The sequence below is a fragment of the Papio anubis genome, chromosome 10 (genome assembly GCF_008728515.1).
Source record: "Papio anubis isolate 15944 chromosome 10, Panubis1.0, whole genome shotgun sequence".
Classification (NCBI taxonomy): Eukaryota; Metazoa; Chordata; class Mammalia; order Primates; family Cercopithecidae; genus Papio; species Papio anubis.
This window is the reverse complement of record NC_044985.1, coordinates 48,424,131-48,440,926: the sequence shown is the minus strand read 5'-3', so window position 1 is coordinate 48,440,926 and position 16,796 is coordinate 48,424,131. Positions and strand designations below refer to the sequence as shown.

The 16,796-nt window shown below is 38.7% G+C and overlaps 1 protein-coding gene and 1 pseudogene across 8 annotated transcripts in view; one reads left to right on the top strand and one right to left on the bottom strand.

Annotated features, from left to right (window-relative positions):
* Positions 1-16,796, top strand: part of COBLL1 (cordon-bleu WH2 repeat protein like 1) — a 163,378-nt gene that overhangs the window by 125,875 nt on the left and 20,707 nt on the right. The window lies entirely within an intron of this gene.
* Positions 8,038-10,097, bottom strand: LOC100998651 (annotated as a pseudogene). Its single transcript, XR_162092.5, has one exon. The product of XR_162092.5 is annotated as a prolactin regulatory element-binding protein pseudogene (transcript).

The following is a 16,796-nucleotide window of genomic DNA, read 5'->3' as shown; positions in this document are numbered from 1 at the left end:
ACAATTTTCTAATTATTTTTTCTTTTGATCTGGACATCTGGATAGTTCTTTGATGTATTGTTCAGTAGGACCCATAATTATTTGTTTTTCCCTAGAGAAGCTGAAGAACTATTTTTTATTTATTCATGGCAAAAATAATAGTGATTAAACTGTAGTGCACACACAAATTCATACCTTCCTAGGCATCTCTGCAACAAACTTCTTGATGTATTTGATGTGATTAATTACCCCCTTGGTCTTGATTTGTCTTTTTCTTCCTTGGTCTTCAGCCTCTTCTTATATCTCAGCCCTCTTGTATTTTTTTTTCTTCTCACTATTTTATTCATTTTCTAAATTTGGAGGTACTAAATCCATGGTCTTGGTCTATATTTGTGCACTCTTTCAGAGAAGACATCTCTTCTTTTTTGAGTTTGTGGGCTGATGGTTCTCAACTGTAGTGGTTTGAATAATGTTCCTTGCAAAAGGTGTGTCTGAACTCTAACCCCTCCAAAACCTATGATTCTGACCTTATTCAGAGATAGAATTTTTGCATTTGTACTTAAGGATCTAGGGATGAAGTCATCTTGGATTTGAGGTGGGCCCAAATCCAGTGACAGGTATCTTTATAAGAAGAGGAGACACACAGACAGAGACACACAGAAGGTAGTATGAAGACAGAGGCAGAAATTGGCATTATGCTGCCACAGCGAACCATTACCAGGAGTCACTAGAAGCTGCAAGAGGCAAGGGAGGGTTCTCCCTAATGCCTTCAGAGGGAGCATGACTCTGCCAACACCTTGATTTGAGATTTCTGGACTTTAGAACTGTGGAAGAATACATTTGTGTTGTTTTTAGCCACCCAGTCATGGTAATTTGTTAGGGCAGCCCTAGGAAACTATACATCAACTTCGTAATTCTAATCTCAATATTCTTCCAGTTGCAATTTGAATTCACAGTTGCTATTGACTCATCACTACCTGGAAGATGTATTTAACACCAACATCATTGTTTTTCTACCAGACTGAAAATCTCAAGATCAGCTTTGATTTTCTTTTTACATCTAATTAGAGACCAATCCTTCATTCAGTCTCCCTTCATGATGTCTTTTATTCCCTCTGCTGACATCTTTTGTAGAGAAATCCAGGACAGAGTATAAAGAGAAAACCAATACTTAACATGTCATTGAAATACTCAACGTGGCAAGCTGCTGCATTTGTATTTCTTAATTATCACTTCTCAGTTCAGAAATTTTGCATAGCTTGTTGTCATTTTTCTGGGCATTCAAGATCCTCTACAGAATGATCACAATTTTACTTTTAAACTTTTTAATTCCTCATCATTTATAGGATAGGATAGGATACTTGTATCTCTAACCAGAAGATTTGACTTATTGTTGCTGATGCAAAATCCTGTGTTCTGTCTTTTCAGAATGGAGTGGCCCCACTTCCATCTTCTTCATTTCTACTTACCCATCCAAAGGATGTCCATTCTTTTATCAGATTCATGGAGAATTTTCAAAAAATTCCAGCACAGAATAATCCTTGCTTTCTCTAAATTTGTCTCTCTTGTCCCTTTTTATTTTCTCTTAATTTGCATTATGTATAGGTTGTATATGTTATTCTAAAAGTAAAACGAGGAATACAGTAAAAATTCTCCTTCCCTATCCCCAACCAAGTTATCCTGCCCAGAGGCAACCACTATTAACAGTTTCTCGTGTATCTTTCCAGAGATCATGTATGCATATTTAAACCAATATTCATGCTAAATATTTTTTTTTCCTCAGGTGGCCATATGCTACATGCATCTTATACTTTACTTTTTGGTATGGAATGATTTATTCTGGATATTCTTAGCAGTTCATAAAGGGCTTCACCTTTTTGAAGGATTGAATAATATTACATTGATGGGTATAACATGACTTACTTACCTCATCCTCTAAAGATAAACTTTAGGGTTGTATTATGGCTTAATGCTTGCAGCATTGTTAAATTATGCCTTTTTCTTTTCCCCACCCAGAGGGCAGGAATTGTGTTCTCCAGCAAAATTCTGTAACATGGTAGGTGTTCAAGAGAATTGATAAGTAAACATTAATCACTGCTTTCATAGCCAGGTACAGTATATACAATGAGAATGTGTCACACTAATATTGTAAAATTTTAGTATGTCATTCATATATCTGGTAAATTTTCAGAAGTACTTGGATAACTTAAAGATTGCTTATGTTTACTTTTATGGTAATTGGACCATGTAATTCTTAACAATATATTTGTTAAGCTTTTATAGAAAAGCCAGAATTTAGATAAGGTTATATTGAAAACTTAAGGTCCAACTAAACTATACTGTACATTGCATAATGCTTATAAGTATAAATGATCCTTGAATTAAAATTGTTTATAGCCCAGGCTTGGTGGTTCATGCCTATAATCCCAGCACTTTGGGAGGCTGAGGTAGGAGGATCACTTAAAAGCAGGGAGTTTAAGACCAGCCTGGGCCACAAAGTAAGACCCCTGCCTCTACAAAAAAATAATAAAATAAAATAAATCAGCCAGACATGGTGGTGTGTTCCTGCAGCAGTCCCAGCTACTCAGGAGACTGAGGTGGGAGGATCACTTGAGCACAGGCATTCAAAGCTGCAGTGAGCTGTGATCTCACCACTGCACTCCGGCCTGGGTGACAGGGTGAGACCCAGTCTTTAAAAAATAATAATAAACTTTAAAATAGTAAAAGCATGGTTTGTATAGCCAGATGCAGATATTCAGGAAATTCAGCAAAACATATGAATTTATGAGTGAATCATACTTATTTCACTGCTTGCTTGTTTTAAATTTAAAATCAAAGATGGTCATTATCACTATAAACATTTGTATCTATTTTCACAATTTAGTTTTGAATTCAAAAATGTAAAATGTCACTATTTTTAGTGATTGAAAATGATAGCATGTTGAGGAAAACATAACTTGGAAGAAAAATATGTATGACCAAATTGGTTCTAAGTATGTGAATTTTAGACACACTTTAATTTTTATTGTTCAGGATACAAAATAAGCCACAAGGGTGTGCTGTTTGACAGAAGTACAGCATTCTAATTTTTCCACTTTTTTCCTCCAAAGCACCTTTTAATAAAGCAGAAAGAAAATACTGAAAATAGTTACATCGCATGAGAAATAGAAAATGCTTCTTCATGTGGGTAAATAAAGCTAGAGAGATAAATGTCAGTAACACATGACAAAGGGATTTTGTAATTAGCAATTTTATTCATTTTGAGTTTTTAATGCATTTTATTGTTCTTTTAAGAGCCACAGAAACTATGTCTGCCTTAGTCAAGGTTTACTGATGTCAGTAAATCTGTAGCTTAGGAAAAATTTTGTCAACCACGTTTATTTTATACTTTTTGGCTGTCTATATTTAATAATTTGCCTCATTCTTCTAAGATATTTCTCAATATTAGCAAATTAAAGTATATGGATGGTGAGTTTTTTAGAGCTCATACTGAAAATGCTCACATAAAAGACTGTTGATTTGCTGAGCTAATTTTAACAAACTAATTGTGCCGTTTCCAAAGACTATTCAAAGTTAGCAGAGATAGCAAAGATCCAAGTTAGCAAATGATTTAACCCAACCTTTCTTAGAATATTTCTGCATCTAAAATTATTTTTTCCATCTAAAGAATACATTTTGAAGAACACATATTTTACTATTATTGCTGCAGTATCCTTTCATATCCCTAAATTTCTCTGCACCCTCTTTCACATTATTTCAAGTCTCATGTCATTTTTCCTATAAAGGTGAATATACCATCCTCTATGAAAATGTTCATTTGAAAAGAAAACTTTCCCATTAGAAATTTTCTGGCAGTATTTCTTGGTAGTTTTTGAGCATTTTTTAAATATGATTTTTCCTGATGATTTGAAATGCCATTTGTGTAACAAGACATGTAATAGATAATGCTTTATTTGTATGACCCATATAACATATATTCTTATATAAAATGTACATAGTCATTTACAATAAGATTGTCATTTGTGAAATGGGAAGTCAGAAATTCAATTACATTGACTTAAATTGAAAGTGACTTAGAATTCTCAGATAAATCTAAGTTCAGAAATCTAGTTTCTGCACCGTATCTGCTGACCAAGAGTTTATGAAGAGAACATTTAATAAAATCAATGGCCAAAGGATGTTCTGGTCTTATTGACAAATTAGCCTCATAAACTGATTTTACATTTGAATAAGTGGAAGAAGAGTCAGGAAAAAGCATTGAGTAATCTTGACCCATAGAATTCACAGAACCTTTTGGAGAATTTTTCATTTGGCACATTTGGTGTGACTGCCGCTTGGAATGATGAATATACAACAGCAATCAATTTTTCCCCTGGCTATGGGCATGGCACATCATTTTGTTTCAGACATTACATTGTGGCTGGAAACACTGTAAGAAGTGATCTTCATTGGGCATTTTATTTTGTCTCATTTTGCATCCTGCTTTGTCCAGACAAACACTCAACTATTGAGAAATGGAAACTCTTTGCCATCTAGTATTATGCAAGTGAAATTTAATACCTAGAGTGTTAGTTTTAAAATAACTGACTTAACTTTTTAAATGTTTTACATTATTCATCTTTTACCCAATTTCATATTCTAATGTATATCATGGTTTATAAGCAGATAAGATGACATATTGTCATATACTTATCAAATGTACAGGTACATATTTTGCTCTTTTACTTCATTTTAATCTTAGTGATTTTACACAGAGTATGTAAGGTTGTACCCTCTGTTTTAACAGAGTATGTATTTGCAATTTTTAAGAAACACACCCCTTTTTAGATTTTTACACAGGTTGTCACAGTTTATTTTCCCCTCCATTTTCCTCTTATATTTATTATATAGAAAGTGGACCACACGCATAATTCTACAATTGCCTAGGAACAGTGGTTACCATGGCATTTGCAGTTTGCTGTACAGAATACAGCTGTCTGTACTTCCAAAAATATGGTTGGTTTCATTCAGTAGAGAAATGTACCAACACAGTATAATATTTAATCTGCTCCCCTTTTTAAGGCTTTCCTAGATATAATACATACTTTGCCACTGTAGTTTTCATCAGATTTTCAAAGGGTCATAATCACAATAATAAAAGCAATGGTGAATGCTTATATAATGCTTACTAATGTTTCAGACAAGGCTCTAAGAACATTACTTATTTAATCCTTATGACAACCCTCTGGGCCATTCCATTTTAGGTTTCTGACAATACTACCTCTGGCCTAAAAGTAAAGAACTATGAATTATGAGGAATCAATGACTTGTTAAACTTTAAGGAAAAATATATTATTCAAAGAGCAGTAGGTCATTTGTGGAATTAATGTGGATTTCTCGTTCTTATCTGTTAGTATATAAAAAGTCGTACCTCTCTGAAATAACAGGCTGAGTTAATAAAATACTATTGAAAATAATTAGTGTTAGGAGGCTTACTTTACCAGTATGAAGTTTACTTAGTCTCTGTACCTCTGTGATGTTTGCGACCTCATGGGGAGATTTGCCTTTCTCTAGTAACCAGCATGTGTTAACAGAAGCCAGGGCAGATAGAAGCAGGCCTCTTTCCTGGAACCACAGTGATAACCTTATGGTGTCACTGGGATAAGCCTGCTTCCAACCTTAATTCCCTTTCTGGATGAACTGACTTGGCCCCAGTTTGTTTGATTGACTGTAGCTTCACTCTGGTATAGGTCCTAAACTCAGTTAACTTCTAGATTATTCACATTCTCCTACCCTGTGGCTAGGAGGGTCTGTGATCACTGTGATCACAGAGAATCATGGTTACCACCATTCCCTGTCTTTTAAACTTGATCCTGAGCTCTGTTTTCTGGTGGTTCATCGTGGTTTTTTTTCATCCAAGGTGTACCATTGAGCTAGACCCTCATCACTGGGCTTTTACTAAATGCTATATGCAAAGGATTATCACGAATAAGACTTAGTTTATGTACTTTATCAAAGTATCATAGGGTTGATGAAAGCACAGATTGCCTCAGGAAGACAAATGGAAAAAACCTACGGGGGGATAACATGGGAATTTTTAGTGTGTGTGTGTTTTCTTTCTGTTGTGCCTAGAGAAGGGCTGGAAAGAAGAAGTCCTGACCTGGCTCGAGAGAGAGAATCTTGAATTCTACTAATAGGTCTATTATCTTTTTCTTTGCTGTTGCAATTTTTTTTCCTTCACCTTCGCTGAACTTCTCTATGACTTAGTTTTCTCCTCTGTAGAATAAGGTTGTGTAATTAAATTTCCCAAAGTCTCTTCCAACTCTAGTATTACAAAATTATGCTATTTTGCTATTTTTTTAAAATTGACCTCTAACAGATGAATGTGCTTGTTTTGGTTTGATCGACATTAACGAGATCATGGTGTCTAATTCTGGCATTACTCTTCTGAGGATTTCGGAAACTTAAAGTACAATAACAAAATAAAACATTGACTGACATCTTTCTTCCCAAACTCCTGACTGTAACACAAAAGTTAACACAATTGCATAGGTATTAAAATTACTAAAAAGAAGTAGAAGACTTGATGATTGATGAAGACATGCTTAGGTTAATGAGTTTGTTAACCATGGGATACAAATGTTACCATTGACTAATGATGAGTTTTAAAGTAGATGACTTTAAGAGAAATCTAGTGGCAAGCTTGGCCACTCAGAATCCCCTAAATGGGTTTAATTTTAGTAACCAAAAAGGGACAAGTTACTGTTGGTGGTGGTATTTAGATCACATATAAGTGAACCTAGCTGTAACCTCATTGCTTGGTCTTACAGTATTTATTTCAGCAGATTGGTAGGAGCAGCATTAAAATTGTCCACATAGTGATAGCTCACCTAGTGTAGACGTAAGAGCTCCAGACCCTGGTACTGCTGTCTTATTTCTCCTCTTGTTATTACAGTTGTCTGAGATCTGACATACCACCTCTATTCCTTATACCCATTCACTTTGATATTATACAACTTTTCTTAATCTACAAAACCTAGGCAGGCTAAGATTTCCTATGCCATCAGTGAAGAATCTTAAAACAGGTTTATATAGAGAATAAAAAACTAGAATGTATAAGCTCTAGATTTTCAGGAGTTGGGAGGAAGTGCCATCCAAAGAGGAAAAGGGTGTAGAACAGGGAGATACAGGATATCAGAAATAAACTTCCCCCACCCCACCAAAAGATAACATTTTATTTTTACAAATCACAATAATATAACGAAGAAACTGGCATGTATGCTTTCATACAATGCAAGCCAAAATTTGCATGCATGTGTGTGTGTGTATCTATGTGCATTATGTATATACAGGTGTAAAAACGATACACATATAATAATGGACACCAAAACTTCTATGAGGCGACTTTTATTTGAGATTTACTGATTTTTTTCCTCATCATTATATACATTACTTGTGTCTTATGAGATTGACACAATTTAAAAGATGTGATCTAATTTTATCACATCGACCATAAAACTGATTTAATTGTGATAAAAACAGCTTATTTTGCGAATTCAAAACAAGACCTCGTACTTCTAAATTACATTTATTATAGTGTAACAATAATATGTATAATAATGACACTTAAAATTGACTTGCTTGTCTAAGTTGTAAAATTGTTTTTGCATTCTTCCATGAAGAGTTAAGCGTTAAAACTTGACCTTCAGATATATGAAAAGTTCAGTTATTGGGATACAATAGCAAATATCATAAATTAATGTCAATTTATAAGATACTTTATATTATTTAATAGTGTTTATTGGGAATGTCCAGGTTAGAGAAGAATAATGTGAGTCTGTCCCTTGAAAAAGAAAACATGAGTTTTCAGACAATTTCAAGGGATTGTTTACATTCTCTCCACTAACCCCACCCTTTTCCACCTGTGAAAATCATATTATAAACAGAACCAACAGATTCTATTAGAAACATTTAACAAAATTATTGAAGTTGGGCTTCTATGTTTCTATCCCCTAATTGAGTGTTTTTATTTTCCGTGTGTATTCTTTCATTTAACTCTTTTTTTTTGGGCGGGGTGGGGGGGTCTCAGTTCACTCTTTCCTTGTTTGTTAAATATCAACTTTTCCTGCCTAGTGGGCTGAGGTTCATTTTTCCTTTCCTCGAGATTAGGGTAGACTATCTAGGAACTTATTACATCTTTAGGCCGGCTGGCTTAGTGCTACCCATCTGAATCCCCAGATTACTACCCAAGTCTTCCTTTTGCCCCTTCCTGCCCTAACAGCAAGTACCAGGCCAGTCCCTTCCCCCAGCAAATGCCAGGGGCTTCATGTGAAGAGGAACTGGCCACAAGGATGTGAGGGGAGGAGGAGAAACTGTTTCTGCAGGAAGGACAGCAGTGCCTCCAGGCTCTTGGGCATCTTCACATGTTTCTAGAGAAAGAACAAACTCAACTCTCAAGCCTCTAGTAGGCAGAAGGCAGGAGGCAGGGAGTATGGCCTGGGCTTCAGACACCGCTGTTCTGGATGGATCCACAGATGATGAAGGCAGGGTTCCTGGCACCCAGAGTCACGCAGGGCCACGACCAAGCCTTTTCACTAGAAGGGCAGGTAGTGCCCATTCATCTTATCAGAGGTAACCTCAGCTGTGGACCTGAATGGAGTGAGCAAAGGGAGTCCAGGCCTCCACTCTGCTCTAGAGATGGCAGTGTCCAGGCTCCTGATTCCCAGGAAGCAGGGAAACTAAAGAAAACCTGGAAAGACACTCTGGAGCAGCAGGGTGGTCACAACGATAAGCCCGACACACAGCAGGAGCAGGAGCCTCACAGGAACACTCTGCAATGAAGGCAGCAGATGCAGCTGGCAATGACTGTCCACAGCCACAGAGAACCGGGCAGTTTCATGGGACCCAAGGAGCTCTGGACCATGACCCTTCTCAGGTAGAAAGGCCACATCTGTCACCACAATGCCATGGGCCTCCCTCACGTAGTACAGGCACTGGAGAGAGAAAGCTATGTAGATGGCAACAGAGCCAGTGACCATGCCCAGGCCTAGGAAGGTGCCAGACTCACTGACATTGAGGCAGGAGATGACTTCATGGCCACAGGACTTGGTGCGAAGGGGCAAGAAGTTGGAGCCATCCCAGGCTGTGAGGTAGCAGGGAGCGGGCTAGCGCAGGCGCTTGTGGGGAATTTGCACTGTGAAGAGTCACAGCCCAGCAGGCTGGTCTGGAACCTGCCCAAACCTGCAGGCCTGATAATAGTAAGGTGTGCTGGAAACGGTGGGTCCATTCTCTTGCCAGTGCAGCTGTGTCACCAGCTGATCCTTCTGCCACACAGAGGCCTTAAGGTCCTGTCCCACGGTTACCAACTTGACATCAGGCCCTAAAGCCAGGTCTTCAATCTCCCCTTCGTGGGCTTTGAACTCCAGAACCTTCTCCAGCCCTGGTACCTTCCAGACACGAACGTAGCCATTTGTCCCTCCAGTGGCAAGCAGGGTATTATCGTGGTTGAAGCACACAACTTTCTGCAGTGGATCAGAGCTGAAGTCTGTCTGCACTGCCTGCAAATTCTCTACCCTGAGTTCTAGCCCCTCGTGCTGGGTTTCCGCGCCACATTTCTTCTCTGCTGGGGCTGCTCCCTTCCTTTATCGAGGCCCCTGCTTCTTGGAACCTGCCTTCTCTGCCTTGTTGACCTGTTGATGGGCCTGGAAGCGCAGGAGCTGACAGTGGGCATCCTGCCCTGCAGCAAGGATGTCACCAGCCAGTGCCAAGTTCATGGTGACCCGTGTCTCTGTGTCATGGGAGTGCAGCAAGGAGGCACTCAAGCGCCCATTAATCCGCTCTTGCTGCAGAAAGTGCACGCCATTCTTTATGCCTGCCTTGGCGGCGCCTCCTCCGCCTGCAGCGATGAGCAGCCCAGTGCTGGGGTCGACCTGAAGCCCTAACAACGGGAATGGAGCCCGGTACAGTTCTGGCGCCCGGCGTGGGCCCATCCGGCCCGGCGCGCGTTCACTGCCTGCACCACGGCACCCAGGACGTGCTGGGCCTTTGACTACTGCCCCGGCCGCTGGTGAACTCGGCCCCGTCGCCGCCTGGAGCACTCCCTTTGCATTTAACTCTTTAATCCAGGATACTTCGATTTCAGTGACCCACATTTTATAATTCAACTATGATTAATAAGTGATCTAATAACTAGTACAGAGCAGGTATTCAGTAAATCTCTTGAATGCCATTTGATTCTATTTTCTTCAGCTAAATTTAGTTCAATTTTGAATCAGAATTCTGATCTGGGTGTGAATTCTGGGGGATTAACAATCTGGCATGGTTTTCAACCTGAGCTTACCACTTTCATTAGTAGATTCTGTTTCTCCTTGTGGTATTTTCCTTTTTACAGACCATAAAATTTGGTGATGTGCATTCCTGTTAGAAGTGCAGTTTTCATTAATGACAAGCAGACTTATCAGTGACTCTAACTAAAGTAAATAATTGAACATCGCTAATGATTAACCAAAGCAGTTTCCCCTAGTAAGTAGAAACCTCTGTGTTTTCTCATTTTGTAAAGCCTTTAGACTTAATAAATTTTAATGTCTACCACTTTTTAAAATGTAGTCATAATTTGAACAAAGATAAGGTTTGTTGGTAGTAAAAGCTGAAGAGAGTTATAAATAGTTCTTTAATTTTTCACATTGAATTTGCTTATGAGACATTTCAAATGTATGTACTGTAATACACATCCATGAATTCACTGATTCAACAAAGTAGTGTTAAATATTTAACTTTTATTAAAGTCCTTTAAAGTATGTTGAAGAGACCTGAGTTGACTTAAAGGTGGAGATTTTTAGACCCACAGTGAATGTTTATACAGTAGACTAAGCATCAGTTCCTGAACGCTGGGCACTGTTGAGCTTTAAGGTTAATTATTACTGAGACTGATTCCAATAGGACTGTTACCAACGCAGTCACCAGAGAGTACAATCTTAAAGTAAATACCTCTTTTTACCTATACTTTTTACTCCAACATCTACATAATTATAATTCTTACATTATTTGCAGAACATTTTCATGTACTTTAAAATAGACAAATTAGATGTAATAATATCAGCTAATGGTTATGAAGCATGTATTGTATGCTAGGGACTGTGCTATGTATTTTACATATAACATTTCATTTAAGCATCCCAGCCCCTTTTGACATAGGTGCTGTTACTTTTCCTTTTCGTGAATGAGGAGACTGAAGGTCACAGAGACAATAAATGGCAAGCTTTCTGGTTCAACCGCTTGTATTGACTCCAAAACCCATTTCTTTGGGAATCATTGTAATGGGCTGCCTTCTACCTTGCAAACTCCCTGTAAGCCTCCCTCCAATTGGACAAATTCACATTCAGAAATAGTGGGTAGTTTAGCTGTGATGAATGCAAGAGCAGAGCTATTGGGAGACTATTTGGAGCATACTCCTGAAGTGCACAGAAGAAAATATAGCTTAAGAATGCTGCTGCTGGCCAGGCACAGTGGCTCACGCCTGTAATCTCAACACTTTGGGAGGACAAGGTGGGTGGATCACAAGGTCAGGAGTTCAAGATCAGCCTGGCCAAGATGGTGAAACCACATCTCTACTAAAAATACAAAAAATTAGCCGGGCATGGTGGTGGGCGCCTGTAATCCCAGCTACTCAGGAGGCTGAGGCAGAGAACTGCTTGAACCTGGGAGGCGGAGGTTGCAGTGAGCTGAGATCGTACCACTGCACTCCAGCCTGGGCGACAGAGCAAAACTGTCTCAAAAAAAAAAAAGAATGCTGCTGCTTAGGTATCAGTGGTCTTCCCACCCTTTTAATTTAATTTACTTTTTTAGCATTCTAAACTCATGATGTATATTACTTAAATGCTGTGGCAGTTTAGTAAGGCTGCTTTTAGCATTAGTCATTCCTGGGTTTGGAGCCTTTCCAGTCTTGCATGTTAGATATGTATATTCTCTGTAAATCCCAGTGTATACATGTGTTTTCCTGGCTACAATCTATTTAGAAATATGAGAGTCTTCTAACTTAAATGTCCCTTCTTTTCCTGCAGGCTTTCACCCTGCCTCCCCAAGAGAAGGTTTTTTAGTAGGTGTAGAACATCTCTTTCTCAAGTCCCAGTTGTTCTTCTGTTTTGTGTTAAGAGTGATGTTTTAGTTAACACACAATAATGCCACATTTGATTTTTATTATCTTAACTTTCCTTGGCAATTTCTTAAGTAATTGAAATTATTTTCCAAGAGTCTTCAAAAAACCTCTTGCTTCTGTATCTTATAGGACAACAAAAATATATATATAAAGCTATTTCCTTGAATGCTAATATGAATATTACTTATATTTCAAAAGAAAATTTACATTTCTGTCCATTAATCTGTTGCTTATTATCTAAACTCACTATTCTTATTTCTTCAAAACTCTTGCCTTTGCATGACTTATACCAATTGTTAAATTTACATTTTGTCCTGAACTTTAGTAAGTTTTAAGCATTATTAACAGCATAAGTTCCAGTTATGACAGGCCACATAATTGTACTTCATATCAATTAGTGAAATCATGTTCACTTTCCTCTAATGTCTTTTTATTTTTCTTTATTTATTTGTTTATTTATTTTGAGATGGAGTTTCACTCTTGTTGCCTAGGCTGGAGTGCAGTGGCGCGCTCTTGGCTCACTGCACCTCCACTTCCCAGGTTAAAGCGATTCTTCTGCCTCAGCCTCCCCAAGTAGCTGGGATTACAGGCACACACCTCTCTACCTGGCTAATTTCTATGTTTTTAGTAGAAACGGGGTTTCACCATGTTAGTCAGGCTGGTCTTGAATCCCTGTCCTCAGATGTTCTGGGATTACAGGTGTGAGCCACCGCACCAAGCCAATGTCTTTTTTCTTAGCCGCTTTAATTCAAATTGCAGCTTTAGTAATGCATGTCCATTTACCATCATGATACCCATGCACAACATGGTAAGGGTGGTGAATGTCGCAGAATAGGGTTGTAAAATAAATGCTTCCCCTGATGTCCATGACTTTGTCTTTTCAATATGCACTTCCCCCAATTATCTTCATAAATGCTGTTGAAAAAAATTTAGCATTTATAAAACTGAAATATGTCTGTTTTGACAAATTTTAAATTCTTTATCTGTAAAAATATAAATACTCTGTTTTACAAAAAGCTACCTTATTTTAAGACCTCTAGGCTGAATAATGAAATATATGAGTCTGTGGTTATTCTGTCTTTGAGTTATGAATAGGTTCATAAAAATTTGTGAGTCTGTATATATTCCTCCCTTTTATAATTCTGTACTGTCTGCTTTATTATAACCAAAATATAAGAGCTCTAACTCCCAAATAGATACTCTCATTGAGAAATTCATGTCATGGCTGCTTTTATCATGGAAAATACCAATAAGTGACAATGATAAGGAATGTGACCTAATGATGAACACATTTTTATTATACACCTCATGAAAGCAATCAGTTGAAACACGGGAAACATGGAACTGGGGAGGAAAATCAAATGCTGCTGTTGCTTCATGCATTAAGCTGCCACTTATTGATCACCTATTGCATTCTTACTGGTAAACTAGATCTGCCATAGGAGTGGAACTTGGCTTTAATAGGGCTTTACAGAAGTAAATCCAAGAAATAAAATCACATCTTCTACTGCTTTTGATTTGCAGGTAATTATTTTTTTAAAGTGAAGGGCCATGTTCTTTTGGGAGAACTTTTGGCCTTTTTTTCTGATGTTTCCTAAATTTGTTACTCTTATAAGATACCAGGGGAAGGTTTTAGAACACAAAGACATTATCAGTAGAAAGATTTCTATTTAAATTCTATTCAAAGCAATATTTAAATACTGCCAATTCCTTGGTGCATTTCTTTCTTACCTTTTTGTTGCAGCGGGCCCTTGTTTTGAATTATTTCAAACAACGATTGAGAATCCACCCCCATGCCTACCCTAGTCAGGATGATCGTAATATTTAGTCAGAATTGACTTTAGTGACTCTGAAACAAAATCCGACTTTGGGTGGCAGGATTTAACTCTTTTCTTGCTGGATTATAGAGAAATCTGAAGAATTTTGGAGGAGGAATCAGAGTAATGGGATGGGGTTGGAGGCAGCTATTTACCAACTAGTAGGAAAGAAGGTTAACATTTCAACTATTGGTAAGACCTCCCTGGTGCCACCTTGTCCCACTCCTCTGTTATAAGGCACAGTTAGTGGGTTTGTGAGAGGTTTGTTCGGTGAAGCTCCTGCCACTGTAGACCTAACAGTTTCTCTCCCTGTTGAAGTGACCTGCCTTCCTCTTTAGTACCTAACACAGTTGGCAAAGAGCACAGCTAACTCAAACCCTTTTCTTTGGGAGCAGGCTTCCCTTTCTCTCTGGCAGATATATTTAAAAATTATAAAATAGTAAATTTGCCCATTTTTTCTTGGTGTGTAGCAAGGCATAAAGACTGAAAAATATCTTATGAATTAGTTCACTTCCCTTAGACGTACCTCTGTTGTCTTGTAAGACTAGACTGCCCCAGTCTTTACACATGCTCCTGGTCTGAGTACGTCAAGGTCTTTTATTTACAAATGAAGATGGCAGCATATCATTCATTTTTTATTCATTCAAGGAGTATTTACTTAGAAACCTCTGTGAGCCAGGCATGGTTCTGGACAAACAGCAGTGAGCAAAATAGGGGAAAAAAATCCCTGCCTCTGTGGTCAACCCTAGTGGGAGCAGACAATGTATAAGGCAAATAAGTCAACCGTATAGTATGTTAGAGAGCAATTAAATGCTGATCATAGAAATAAATCTAGGAAGCAGGGATAAATATTGGGAGTCAGGGAGGAGTTCGTTGAAGAGATGACATTTGACCGGGTATGGTAGCTCATGCCTGTAATCCCATCACTTTGGGAGGCCAAGGCAGGCAGATTACTTGAAGTCAGGAGTTTGAGACCAGCCTGGCCAACATGGTGAAACCCTGTCTGTACTAAAAATACAAAAATTAGCTGGGTGTCATATTGCATGCCTGTAATCCCAGCTACTCAGTAGGCTGATGCATGAGAATCACTTGAGCCTGGGAGATGGAGGCTGCAGTGAGCCGAGGTCATGCCACTGCAGTCCAGCCTGGGTGGGTGACAGAGTGAGACTCTGTCTCAAAAAAAAAAAAAAAAAAAAAGACATTTGAGAAATGGCCTGAAGAAAATGGACACCGAGTTGTCAGAAGAAAAAGCATTCCAGGGACAGGGAGCAGTAAAGGATGACCACCCTGTGATGGAGGAACTCTGCTGGCACATTTGAAGAGCAAAAAAGAGGCCAGTGTAGCTGGAGTGGAGTGAGCCACTCCATTACCAAAGGAGGAGGCCAGAGAGAGCTAGATGCCAGGTTGTTAATGGACTTGTAAAGGGAACTATTAGTGGGTTTTAACCAAAGTTAACCTAATCTGGCTTACATTTTAATAGGATCCTTTTTTATGATCTTATTTAAAGATAGCAGATTCTTTTTGCTGCTATGTTGAAGGACTATAGGGAAACAATGTGGAGATGGAGTCTAATTAGGTATTTTCTAATGATGATTCAGACTGTGTAGTAGCAGTTAAGCTGAATGCTGGATATCTTCTAAGGGAAGGGATAAAAGGGTTGACTCAGTGTGAGATGTGACAGAAGATGAGGGCAAATGGAAGGATAACTTGTTCTTTACTAAGACAGGGAAGGCTGTGAGACGAGGATGTGGCAGAGGGATAAAGAGGAATTATCATGATTTCAGTTTTAGACATGCTAAATTAAAGAGGCTTCAGACATTAAGGGGAGATCAGAACAGAGGTCCAAGATAGAGACATGGATTTGGAATTCATCGGCATACACATTATACTTAAAGAGAATAGATGAGATCCTCTGGAGAGGGAGCAGAGATATTAAATGGAATGTGTTCACAGACCACGCCCTGGGTCACACCAGTGTTGATCAGGAGATGGAGAGAAGCAGACACAGAAAACTGAGTAGCCAGAGAGTATGGATCTATGAAGAGTAAGAAATGTGGTCTCCTGGAAGAAAAATAATGTATTTTAGGAGGGTGATCAGCTTTGTTTAATGTTGCTAATAGGTTGCATAAGTGAGTTCTGAGAAGTGGCCATGGATTTCTTCATAGTCAAAGCCTTTGGTGACTTTGATAGGAATCATTTTAATGGATCAAAAGCTGAGAAAAGTTATCGTTGAAAGGGTTCAAGTGGGATAAGAGAAATTGGAGACACAAACTGCAAACAACTCTTTTATTTATTTTTTCGAGATGGAGTTTCACTCTTGTCACCCAGGCTGGAGTGCAATGGCACGATCTCAACTCACTGCAACCTCTGCCTCTGGGATTCAAGCGATTCTCCTGCCTCAGCCTCCCGAGTAGCTGGGATTACAGGCGCATGCCACCACGTCTGGCTAATTTTTTTTTTATTTTTAGTAGAGATGGGCTTTCACTACATTGGCCAGCTGGTCTCGAAATCTTTACCTCAGGTGGTCTGCCCGCCTCGGCCTTCCAAAGTGCTGGGATTACAGGTGTGAGCCACCTAAACAACTCTTCTAAATAGTTATTTATTCATTCATTCATGCATTCATTCATGCATTCATTCATTCATTCATTCTTGGTAAAGGGAAAGAGCAAAGATGACATGGCCATTGGTCAGGAGGCACTGACCCCTGCTGAGGGAGGATGTCTTAGGGTCTGCTGACAGTCATGGGCTAGGAGTGTGAGCAGTAACTGTTTCTGGTAGGTGACCTTGAAGGACCTTTCCTCGGGTAGACATATAGATTTTTGCAGTATTCCTCACTGAAACACTGCAGTTGTAAAGAGGTAGATTTA